The 11,123-nt window shown below is 49.8% G+C and overlaps 2 non-coding genes across 2 annotated transcripts in view; both read left to right on the forward strand.

The window, feature by feature from the left end:
* The first annotated feature begins 10,550 nt into the window (after positions 1-10,550).
* On the forward strand, positions 10,551-10,704 carry LOC149548744 (5.8S ribosomal RNA). Its single transcript, XR_016354988.1, has one exon. It is a non-coding gene; the product is annotated as a 5.8S ribosomal RNA (ribosomal RNA).
* Positions 10,705-10,928: 224 nt separating this feature from the next.
* The window catches only part of LOC149548745 (25S ribosomal RNA), a 3,270-nt gene continuing 3,075 nt past the window's right edge, over positions 10,929-11,123 (forward strand). Inside the window, exon 1 of the ribosomal RNA XR_016354903.1 lies at positions 10,929-11,123. This exon is cut by the window's right edge and continues 3,075 nt beyond it. This is a non-coding gene — a ribosomal RNA (25S ribosomal RNA).

An 11,123-nucleotide genomic window follows, 5' to 3' on the forward strand; every position in this document is an offset into this window, starting at 1 on the left:
CCAGGTCAGCCCACCAACTACTCTCACCAAGTTGACTCTTTAAGTTTGCTCACCAAGTCACCCTGCCAGGTTGGCCCACCAAGTACTATCACCAAGTCAACTCTTTAGGTCTGTTCATCGAAACACCCAACCGAGTACTCTCACCAAGTCAACTCTTTAAGTTCGTTCATCAAGTCGCCCCGCCAGGTCGGCCCACCAAGTACTCTCACCAAGTTGACCCTTTAAGTTCGGTCATCAACTCACCCTGCCAGGTCGGCCCACCAAGTACTCTCACAAAGTTGACTCTTTAGGTTCGTTCATCAATTCACCCCGCCAGCTCGGCCCACCAAGTTCTCTCACTAGGTCGACTCTTTAAGTTCGTTCATCAAGTCACCCTGCCAGTTCGACCCACCAAGTACTCTCACAAAGTCGACTCTCTAAATTTGTTCATCAAGTCACCCTGCCAGGTCAGCCCACCAAGTACTCTCACCAAGTCACCATGCTAGTTCGACCCACCAAGTCGACTCTTTAAGTTCGTTCATCAAGTCACCCGGCCAAGTTGGCCCACCAAGTCGACTCTTTAAGTCCATTCATCAAGTCACGTGACCAGGTCAGCCCACCGAGTACTCTCACCAAGTCGACTCTTTAATTTTTTTCATCAAGTCACCCAGCCAGGTCGGCCCACCAAGTCACCAAGTACTCTCACCAAGTCGAGTCTCTAAGTCCGTTCATCAACTCACCCTGCCAGGTCGGCCCACCAAGTCGAATCTTTAAGTCCGTTCATCAAGTCACCCCACCAAGTACTCTAACAAAGTCAATTCTTCAAGTGCGTTCATCAAGTCACCTGACAAACTACTCTCACCAAGTCGACTCTTTAACTATGTTCATCAAGTCACCCCACCAAGCACTCTCACCACGTCAACTCTTTAGGTCCATTCATAAAGTCACCCCACCAAGTCGACCCTTCAAGTGCGTTCATCAAGTCACCCCACCAAGTACTCTCACCAATTCGACTCTTTAAGTCTTTTCATCAAGTCACCACAGCAAGTACTCTCACCAAGTCAACTCTTTAGGACCGTTCATCAAGTCACCTCGCCAAGTCGACCCTTGAAGTCCGTTCATCAAGTCACCCCACCAAGTCGACTCTTTAATTCAGTTCACGAAGTCACCCAACCAGGTCGGCCCACCAAGGAATCTCACCAAGTCGACTCTCTAAGTCTATTCATCAGGTCACCCCACCGAGTACTCTCACAAGGTCAACTCTTTAGGTCCGTTTATCAAGTCACCCCACAAAGTCGACCCTCTAAGTTTGTTCATCTAGTCACCCGACCAAGTCGACTCTTTAAGTCCTTTCATCAAGTCACCCCGCCAAGCTGACTCTTTAAGTCCGTTCATCAAGTCACCAGAACAACTACTCTCACCAGGTCGACTCTATAAGTCCGTTCAGCAAGTCGGCCCACCAAGTACTCCCACCAAGTTGACTCTTTAAGTCTGTACTCTCACCAAGTCAACTCTTTAAGTCTGTACCCCGCCAAGTACTCTCACCAAGTCAACTCTTTAGGTCCGTTCATCAAGTCACCCTGCCAAGTTGACCCTTTAAGTCCGTTCATCAAGTTGCCCCACCGAGTTGCTTCTCTAAGCCCACTCACCATGTCAGCTCACCAAGTCAGTTGTTGAAGTACGTTGCCAAGTCAGCTCTTTAAGTTCGCTCACCAGGTCAGCCGGCCCAAGTCGCCTCTTTAAGTTTGTTCACCAGGTCAGCCCGCCCAAGTCGCATCAACAGGCTAACTCGCCGAGTCACCTCACGAAGTTGACTCTTTAAGTGCGCTCACCAAGTCAGCTCACCAAGTCGACTCACCATCTCGCCTCGATAAGTTGGCTTGCCGAGTTACCCCACCAAGTCATCACCTCTTTAAGCCCGTTCACCGTGTCAGCTCGTTAGGTCAGCTCACCAAGTCGACTAATCTAGTAGGCCCACCAAGTCGCCTCAAGGATAGCTCCTCACCATGAGTCACCTCACCATGTTGACTCAATGAGTCACCTCACCATGTTGACTCAATGAGTCACCTCACCATGTTGACTCTTTGAGCCCGCTCACCATGTCGCCTCATCAAGTCGACTCGAGTACGTTGCCAAGTCGACTCTTTAAGTTCACTGGCCAGGTCGACTCGCCAAGTCAGCTGACCATGTCATCTCAATGAACCAACTCGCTGAGTCACCTCACCATCTCAGCTCTCTAATACCACTCGCCAAGTCACCCCACAAACTCGCCCCGTTAGGCCCACTCACCACATCACCCCGTTAGGCCCACTCTCACCAAGTGGACTCTTTAAGTCTGCTCATAAAGTCGAGCCACCAAGTACTCTCACCAAGTCGACTCTTTAAGTCCTTTCATCGAGTCACCCCACCAAGTACTCTCACCAAGTCAACTCTTTAGGTCCGTTCATAGAGTCACCCCACCAGGTTGACCCTTCAAGTGTGTTCATCAAGTCACCCCACCAAGTCGACTCTTTAAGTTCATTCATCAAGTCACCCTGCCAGGTCAGCGCACAAATTACTCTCACCAAGTCGACTCTTTAAGTTTGTTCATCGAGTCACTCCGCCAGGTCGGCCCACCAAGTGGACTCTTTAAGTTCGTTCATGAAGTCACTCTGCCATGTCAGCCCACCAGGTCGACTCTTTAAGTTCGTTCATCAAGTCACCCCGCCAAGTCAGCCCACCAACTACTCTCACCAAGTCGACTCTTTAAGTTTTCTCACCAAGTCACCCCGCCAGGTCGGCCCACCAAGTACTCTCACCAGGTCGACTCTTTAGGTTTTTTCATCTGGTCACCCCACCGAGTACTCTCACCAAGTCGACTGTTTAAGTTTGTTCATGAAGTCGCCCCGCCAGGTCGGCCCACCAAGTACTCTCACCAAGTCAACCCTTTAAGTTCGGTATTCAACTCACCCCGCCAGGTCGGCCCACCAAGTACTCTCACAAAGTTGACTCTTTAGGTTCATTCATCAATTCACCCTGCCAGCTCGGCCCACCAAGTTCTCTCACCAGGTTGACTCTTTAAGTTCGTTCATCAACTCACCCCGCTAGTTCGACCCACCAAGTACTCTCACAAAGTCGACTCTCTAAGTTTGTTCATCAAGTCACCCTGCCAGGTCAGCCCACCAAGTACTCTCACCAAGTCACCATGCTAGTTCGACCCACCAAGTCGACTCTTTAAGTTCGTTCATCAAGTCACCCGGCCAAGTCAGCCCAACAAGTTGACTCGTTAAGTCCGTTCATCAAGTCACGTGACCAGGTCAACCCACCGAGTACTCTCACCAAGTCGACTCTTTAAGTTTGTTCATCAAGTTACCCAGCCAGGTCGGCCCACCAAGTCACCAAGTACTCTCACCAAGTCGACTCTCTAAGTCTGTTCATTAGGTCACCCTGCCAGGTTGGCCCACCAAGTCGAATCTTTAAGTCGGTTCATCGAGTCACCCCACCAAGTACTCTAACCAAGTCGATTCTTCAAGTGCGTTCATCAAGTCACCCGACCAACTACTCTCACCAAGTCGACTCTTTAACTATGTTCATCAAGTCACCCCACCAAGCACTCTCACCACGTCAACTCTTTAGTTTCATTCATAAAGTCACCCCACCAAATCGACCCTTCAAGTGCATTCATCAAGTCACCCCACCAAGTACTCTCACCAATTCGACTCTTTAAGTCTTTTCATCAAGTCACCACACCAAGTACTCTCACCAAGTCAACTCTTTAGGACCGTTCATCAAGTCACCTCGCCAAGTCGACCCTTGAAGTCCGTTCATCAAGTCACCCCACCAAGTACTCCCACCAAGTCGACTCTTTAATTCAGTTCACAAAGTCACCCAACCAGGTCAGCCCACCAAGGACTCTCACCAAGTCGACTCTCTTAAGTCTGTTCATTAGGTCACCCCACCGAGTACTCTCACCAAGTCAACTCTTTAGGTCTGTTCATCAAGTCACCCTGCAAAGTTGACCCTCTAAGTTCGTTCATCAAGTCACCCGACAAAGTCGACTCTTTAAGTCCTTTCATCAAGTCACCCCGCCAAGCTGACTCTTTAAGTCCGTTCATCAAGTCACCAGAACAACTACTCTCACCAAGTCGACTCTATAAGTCCGTTCATCAAGTCAGCCCACCAAGTACTCCCACCAAGTTGACACTTTAAGTCCGTTCATCAGTTCACCCTGCCAAGTACTCTCACAAAGTCAACTCTTTATGTTCGTTCATCAAGTCACCCTGCCAAGTCGACCCTTTAAGTCCATTCATCAAGTCGCCCTGCCCAGTTGCTTCTCTAAGCCCACTCACCATGTCAGCTCACCAAGTCGATTGTTCAAGTACGTTGCCAAGTCAACTCTTTAAGTTCGCTCACCAGGTCAGCCCGCCCAAGTCGCCTCTTTAAGTTCGTTCGCCAAGTCAGTCTACGCTTGGACCCTCTCTTAGATCACCTTCTTAGATCACTCCACCGACGCAACTACGGAAGAGACTTGGCAGCGGTTGCCATTCTACAGCGCATCTATTCAGCAATTTCGAAGGTGATCTAATGGCGAGCCCTTGTCTCTAGCCATGAGGTGGGTTCTTGGCGCTCTAGCAAAATTTTTTGCTTGCCTATCGCGGCTACAATGGGAGAGGTGGTTGCCACGAGCCTCTCCCATGCCCCCCTCATTGATTCAACGCCGCTGTCAGGGCGGATGGATATGTTGGATTTTGAAAAGGTGGACGCTGACGTTGAATCAATTAGAGGGGCATGAAGCCCACCCTCAAGGGTGCTATTCCTGGACTCTCCTTTAGATCATGTTTTCTTGTCACTCAGCTGGCGCAATTTCAAAAAAAGGTTTGGCAGCGGTTGCCAGGCCTCACCGCATCTACTCGGTGATTTTAAAACTCAATCTAAAATGGGAGCCCTCGTCTAGCACCTCGGTCCGGTGTTGCTCGGGTATTGCATAAATTTATGCCATCGGCGCGAATCCCCCAATGAATGCCTACGCTTGGACCCTCTCTTAGATCACCTTCTTCGATCACTCGACCGACGCAACTACAGAAGAGACTTGGTAGTGGTTGCCATTCTACAACGCGTCTGTTCAGCGATTTTGAAGTTGATCTAATGGCAAGCCCTTGTCTCTAGCCATGAGGTGGGTGCTTGGCGCTGTAGCAAAATGTTTTGCGTGCCTATCGTGGCTACAACAAGAGATGTGGTTGCCGCAAGCCTCTCCCGTGCCCCCCTCATTGATTCAACGCCACTATCAGGGTGGATGGATATGTCAGATTTTGAAATGGTGGACGCCTACATTGAATCAATTAGAGGGGCATGAAGCCCACCCTCGAGGGTGCTTTTTCTTGACTCTCCTTTAGATCATGTTTTCTTGTCACTCAGCTGGCGCAATTTCGGAAAAAGGTTTGGCAGTGGTTGCCAGCCCTCACCACATCTACTTGGTGATTTTAAAACTCGATCTAAAACAGGAGCCCTCGTCTAGCACCTCCATCCGGTGTTGCTCAAGTATTGCATAAATTAATGCCATCGGCGCGAATCCCCCAACGAATGCCTATGCTTGGACCCTCTCTTAGATCACCTTCTTCGATCACTCGACCGATGCAACTACGGAAGAGACTTGGCAGCGGTTGCCATTCTACAGCACATCTGTTCAGCAATTTCAAAGTTGATCTAATGGAAAGCCCTTGTCTCTAGGCATGAGGTGGGTGCTTGGCACTCTAGCAACATTTTTTGCATGCCTATCACGGCTACAATGGGAGAGGTGGTTGCCGCAAGCCTCTCTCATGCCCCCCTCATTGATTCAATGCCACTGTCAGGGCGGATGGAAATGTTAGATTTTGAAACGGTGGACGCCGACGTTGAATCAATTAGAGGGGCATGAAGCCCACCCTCGAGGGTGCTATTCCAAGACTCTCCTTTAGATCATGTATTCTTGTCACTCAGCTGGCGCAATTTCAGAAAAAGGTTTGGCAGCAATTGCCAGCCCCTCACCGCGTCTACTTGGTGATTTTAAAACTCGATCTAAAATGGGAACCCTCATCTTGCACCTCCATCCGGTGTTGCTCGGGTATTGCATAAATTTTTTCCATCGGCACGAATCCCCCAACGAATGCCTACATGCTTGGACCCTCTCTTAGATCACCTTCTTCAATCACTCGACCCACGCAATTACGAAAGAGACTTGGCAGCGGTTTCCATTCTACACCGCGTCCGTTCTATGATTTTGAAGTTTGATCTAATGGCGAGCCCTTGTCTATAGCCATGAGGTGGGTACTTGGCGCTCTAGCAAAATTTTTTGCGAGCCTATTGTGGCTACAATGGGAGAGGTGGTTGCCGCAAGCCTCTGCCATTCCCAGCTCATTGATTCAATGTCGCTGTTAGGGTGGATGGATATGTCAGATTTTGAAACGGTGGACGCCGACATTGAATCAATTAGAATGGCATGAAGCCCACCTTCGTGGGTGCTATTCCTGGACTCTCCTCTAGATCATGTTTTCTTGTCACTCAGATGGCGTAATTTTGGAAAAAGGTTTGGCAGCGGTTGCCAGCACTCACCGCGTCTTCTTTGTGATTTTAAAACTTGATCTAAAATGGGAGCCCTCATCTAGCACCTCCGTCCGGTGTTGCTCGGGTATTGCATAAATTTTTGCCATCGGCGCGATTACCCCAATGAATGCCCTACGCTTGGACCCTCTCTTAGATCACCTTTTTTGATCACTTGATCGACGCAATTACGGAAGAGACTTGGCAGTGGTTGCCATTCTACACCGCGTCTGTTCTGCGATTTCAAACTTGATCTAATGGCGAGCCCTTGTCTCTAGCCATGAGGTGGGTTCTTGGCGCTCTAGAAAATTTTTTTTGCGTGCCTATCGCGGCTAAAATGGGAGAGGTGGTTGCCGCGAGCCTCTCCCGTGCCCCCCTCATTGATTCAATGCCGCTGTCAAGGCGGATGGATATGTCAGATTTTGAAACGGTGGACGCCGACGTTGAATCAATTAGAGGGGCATGAAGCCCACCCTCGAGGGTGCTATACCTGGACTCTCCTTTAGATCATGTTTTCTTGTCACTCAGCTGCCGCAATTTCGGAAAAAGGTTTGGCAGCGGTTGCCAGCCCTCACCGCGTCTACTTGGTGATTTTAAAACTCGATCTAAAATGGGAGCCCTCGTCTAGCACCTCCGTCCGGTGTTGCTCGGGTATTGCATAAATTTATGCCATTGGCCCGAATCCCCCAACGAATGCCTATGCTTGGACCCTCTCTTAGATCACCTTCTTCGATCACTCGACTGATGCAACTACGGAAGAGACTTGGCAGCGGTTGCCATTTTACAGCGTGTCTATTCAGCGATTTCAAAGTTGATCTAATGGCGAGCCCTTGTCTCTAGCCATGAGGTGGGTGCTTGGTGCTCTAGCAAAATTTTTTGCGTGCCTATCACGTAAAGCATGTTTTCTAGTCACTCAGCTGGCGCAATTTCGAAAAAAGGTTTGGCAGCGGTTGCCAGCCCTCACCGCATCTTCTTGGTGATTTTAAAACTCGATCTAAAATGGGAGCCCTTGTCTAGCAGCTCTGTGCCAACACGATTGGCACAACATTGGGAAATGGTTCAACAGCAGTTGTCATTCCAATGTTGCATTGGGGGATGCCTTGGAAAGTGGCCTTTCAAGGACGAGCTCGCGTCTAGCCCTTGGATTGTGTGTCGCGTCACAAGTGAATGGGGAGATCTCTCTGTGAACGGCGGCATGGTGATTGCAAGAGAAAATTGACTTAGTCAGAGCATTGGCCTCGGGCCATTGTGACGGCCTTACAATTTCTCTTTAATTGCAACCTATGTTTGCGCAGTAGCAGAGTTTGCATGTAAGATGGGCCTTGTTCTTGAGAGTTCCAGGAGATGACCTCCAGAACTTTTGGATTGGGCCCCTTCAAGGTGAAATTCATCTAGCTGATTGGATGAAGTTCGATGTGCTTGTATCTATTCCGAGACGGTAATGATGGTCATTAATCTGTGGTAGTGAGTATTATCCCATTCGGTAATCGCAATGGTGGAGCTGGTGGGAAGTACTTGTCACTTTGTTTTGATGGATATACCCTATATGTAGGTGTCTGCATGGCTTGCAACACACTGCACATTTGGTGTTCGATTCTAAGATGCGCTTGTTGCTGAGTGTGTATGGAGTTGTATCTTTTAGCCAAGGGCTCCGTATCATTGGCATGTTCTATCATTGAATTTTTATCTTGCCCGAACGGCAAGAAGGAAAGAGATGGTTGTACGGGTGCATTGCTCGACGTCCCTAATTTCATCAAGGGTCCACTCTCCACCCTAAGTTTTTGCCGATCGATAGAGCCTTGGGATTGAGAGGGGGGCCGGCAAAAGGTTTGGTTGCCGCATAATTTATTCGCTAGTGCATTCTCGGTGCGTGCTCGCCTCTTCACTATCTCATCCTATAGAGGTGCATGGCACTGTCGTGACAGCCTTTTTGGTCTGGGCCAGTAGAAGCGTAGAGTATTACCGATAATTTTTGTTTGGATGCGGAAACTCTCCATGCCCTGTCCTGCCCTGTGCGATCCAAACAGCTGCCACTCGTGGGTTTTCTGGGAGATACTCTTCTTCAGCTCCCCCCTAAAGAGAGCGTTCGGTGTTTGCATTGTGTGGACAAAAAGCCCAAGGCGTTTCATCTCTCTCTTCAGATGCGAAATTCTAGGAGGGCTTGTCGAAGTATGGCCATTTGTACAGGGTGCACCAAAAAGCGTGTAGGGGGCATATGCCTAGGAAATGGATGTCTCTGAGTGCCCTTACTCGGTCGCGTGCACAGTGTACATCTTTACATTACGACCCTGCTGCGAGCATTTGTGATTCAAGCATTTTGGGGGAACAGGTTTCGTACGAGATGTTCTTCTCAGGCTCCTACGAACCAGAGCGCTTGTCTTTGCAATGCTCTGACAAGTGCAAGCCCAACGTGTCTGTCTAGGGGAAGAAATCGCACGAATGCTTTTTGCCGAGATGTGGGTGCTTGCGGGTGGTTCCCTCGTGGTGCCAGTTCTTCGGTATGTGCATGTGCATGAGATTGAAGCTTATCCGAAAATGCTAGTGTGAGTGTTCAGCCATAGGAAATTTTTTGTACCTGCACTGGTAGATCACGTGTCACGGGGAATGGTTAGCGAGGCTGTGCTGGGAAAGGAGATATTTGCCAGAGGTTAGACATGTTCATGTATGCAGGTGGGCTCTCATCACCTATAAATGTGCGAAGGGGGTGTTGTTATACATGATGCCCTCGAGCGGCCTTATAATTGAGGTGGTCGTGTGCACAGTGATGCCCCTGCCAATCGCATAACCAGCCATGTTTCGACTCGCACGGCCCTTCACCCTTCAGCACGGTGGACTCCATTGGTACTTCGGCAACCAGCTCTTCATCATGGGAAAATGTTTGTTGCAATCGAGAAGGATTTTGTCTATGCGGGTGCACCTCAATAGGCGTGTAGGAGGCATATGCCTGGGAAATGGATGTCTCTGAGTGGCCTTACAATTGAGGTGGCTACGTGCGCGGTGCATCTCGTACAGACTCGAGGCTTCTTTTCGAGTAGTGGTGACAACGAGTTCAAGGGTAAAGGGTTCCGTACGGGATGTTCTTCCCAGGTGCCTGTGAATCGAGGCTCCCTGTTCAGCCCTCTCCAGTCGATGATGGGACACTTTCCTCTTGTGCAAAATCTTTGAGCATTGCGAGTCCTGCATGTGCTGTGAACGTCATTCTTGTTGCTTGTGCGGCGGATTATGTTTGGATGCATGACAGAGCGAATGCAAATTTCGGTTTCCCATCGCGGTGGGCATCCCTTGGCTGTAGCAGGTCTTGGGGGTCCCCTCATTGTTAGAAGCTACCTGGTCGATCCTGCCAGTAGTCATATGCTTGTCTCAAAGATTAAGCCATGCATGTCTAAGTATGAACTATTTCAGACTGTGAAACTGCGGATGGCTCATTAAATAAGTTATAGTTTCTTTGATGGTACTTTGCTACTCGAATAACCATAGTAATTCTAGAGCTAATACGTGCACCAAATCCTAACTCTCAGAAGGGATGCATTTATTAGATAGACGTCCGCGTCGGAGTGAGAGGTCTCTGCTCAGTTGCAGTTTAGAGGGGGTCCAGGCCTCGTCCCCCGTTGAGATTTCATGGTCTGATCGCGTGCGTGGTGCTTTGCCAGGGATCCGTCGTTTCGACGGGGGCAAGTCAGGACTGCCGTAACCCCCCGTTGCCTTGCCCAGGTGTGTTGACTCGTCGCTTGGAGCGTTCTATGTTTAGGATGGGTGCACTTGCATGATTTGCAAGGCAGGGGCCCCGTCCGCTGACACGGCTCTCCCATGCATCACCTCCCACCTTTGCGAGGGGATGGGGCAGGGACACACCACAGCGTTCCTCGTCGCACCCATTGGGTGCTCGGGGTTCGGGGATGTGTCAACACCCCAACAACACACGGGTGCATCACGCACCTTAAAAATCCAAAGAATGAAGCGCAAGCCAGCGCCTTGCACAATTGGGTCGCCGAAAGGCAAAAACAAAACAAAATCATGACTCTCGGCAACAGATATCTCAGATCTCGCCACGATGAAGAATGTAGCAAAACGCGATACTTAGTGTGAATTGCAGAATCTCGTGAATCATCAAGTCTTTGAACGCAAGTTGTGCCCGAGGCCTCAGCCAAGGGCACGTCTGCTTGGGCGTCGCACTACAAATTTTTTCCCTCCCCGGCGAGGAGTAGAGATGGCCGTCTGTGTCTGCAAATGGCGCACGGTCGGCTGAAATGAGCATGAGGTCCGTCGATCCATCGCGACGAGCGGTGGCTCGCAAAGGCCAGCGTTGGTTTGCACCGATCGAACGATTCCTCGCGAGGAACTTTATTCTGGGCTCAACGGCCTGCCGTAGTGCGGGGATTTCTGCATCTCTACTACGTCCCCAAGTCAGGCATGAGTACCCACTAAGTTTAAGCATATCAATAAGCAGAGGAAAAGAAACTTACCAGGATTCCCCTAGTAATGGCGAGTGAACCGGGAAGAGCCCAGCATGAAAATCGACGACCGCGCTTGTTGAATTGTAGTCTATAGAAGCATCCTCAGTGATGGACCAGGCCCAAGTCCCCTGGAAG

This window comes from Cupressus sempervirens, chromosome 7 (genome assembly GCF_028749045.1).
Source record: "Cupressus sempervirens isolate cs-2001-9-10 chromosome 7, ASM2874904v1, whole genome shotgun sequence".
NCBI classification, from domain to species: domain Eukaryota; kingdom Viridiplantae; phylum Streptophyta; class Pinopsida; order Cupressales; family Cupressaceae; genus Cupressus; species Cupressus sempervirens.